The sequence below is a fragment of the Tupaia chinensis genome, unplaced genomic scaffold (assembly GCF_000334495.1).
Source record: "Tupaia chinensis unplaced genomic scaffold, TupChi_1.0 Scaffold000249_2, whole genome shotgun sequence".
NCBI classification, from domain to species: domain Eukaryota; kingdom Metazoa; phylum Chordata; class Mammalia; order Scandentia; family Tupaiidae; genus Tupaia; species Tupaia belangeri.
This window is the reverse complement of record NW_006159729.1, coordinates 2,423,294-2,424,625: the sequence shown is the minus strand read 5'-3', so window position 1 is coordinate 2,424,625 and position 1,332 is coordinate 2,423,294. Positions and strand designations below refer to the sequence as shown.

Here is a 1,332-nt window from a genome sequence, read left to right as displayed (position 1 = left end):
ACATTATTTGACTATATATATTAGGATTTATTCCTGGGTTTTCTATTCAGTTTCATTGATTTATATATCTACCTTGATTCTAGTACCACATTATTTTGATTACCATAGATTTTTTTAACAAATAATTTTGTTAAACTTTATTTCTTTGTTGGAGAGATTTTTGCCATAGGAACAGGAAAATGGGCAGGAGACAGGAAAAGGACAAAAGGTCCAAACTTAGCAACGTAAATTAAGGTACACAGTTCCTGAGGGACTTGATGCACAGAGCCAAGAACGTCTTGGAGATGGGATACCACGAAGGGTGTATTCTCACACACAACTGCAGCTAGGAATTTCAGCCCACACACATCCCACCCTGAAGCTCTGTGTAATCAAGGCCCTTGAGGGCTTGCATTGTCTGCCTGCTCCATATGTACAAAGGTATGATCTTTGACCATGTCACATGCAATAGCTGGACCATACTCCTCTGATTCGGCACAGAGCTCTTTGTTTGTACAGGTGACACTGATGTCCGTGTGCACCTTTGTGGAGGTTTTGTTCTTATTTCTGTTAGCTTCCATGCTGATGTTCATTACACGCAGCATGTAATGGTGCAGGTTACATATAACGTTCTCTGCTGCAGTCCTGTCTTCTATGTGCACAAAGCCATAGTTTTAATGATGTCACATTCTAGTACCTTTCCATACTGCTCAAAGAGTGAGCGAATCTACTCTTCAGTGGCCTCCCAGGGCAGGTTTCCAGTGAATAGCTTCACCATCTTGAAACAACCGTGTTAAGTTTGGCTCTCAGTAACTGATGCAGAAACTGTGACCCCACTGGGGCACTCCTGAAACACAGATGACTGAGATAAAACTTAACAGAGTAAAAGAAGGTCAGTAGAAGAGCTTGGCGTCTCTCACCTTCCTCAGGGAAGACTTTCTGGACTCCAGCGGACTCATTTAGGAGTTTCATCCTCCTGTACACGTGGAGCATTTGGTACTGCCTCCCTTATTTAAATATCACACTGTGTTGAAAGTGATCTACATGTCTGTATCTTCAAGTTTTTTTTTAATTTTCTGAATTGAATTAAATTCAGTTATATGCATATATAAGTATATATATAATTATTCATATATATATATACACAGAGAGAGAGAGAGAGAGAGAGAATTTTAAATATTCTTTTGTTAGCTGCTTAAATGACTAGCCCCAGTTAGTGAGAACTTTAAAGCTAGGAATTGTATGCAATGAACAGAATTCCCTCTGCTTTTCTTTCTCTTTTGTGACGCATACACAGACATACATGATACAATAGCAACTCTCCATGAAAGTTTAATGAATAAAGACTAGATC

General features: G+C 39.2%; 1 pseudogene; it reads right to left on the bottom strand.

Annotated features, from left to right (window-relative positions):
- Positions 1 to 334: 334 nt before the first annotated feature.
- LOC102486008 (RNA-binding protein 4-like) lies at positions 335 to 757 on the bottom strand (annotated as a pseudogene).
- Positions 758 to 1,332: the final 575 nt, after the last annotated feature.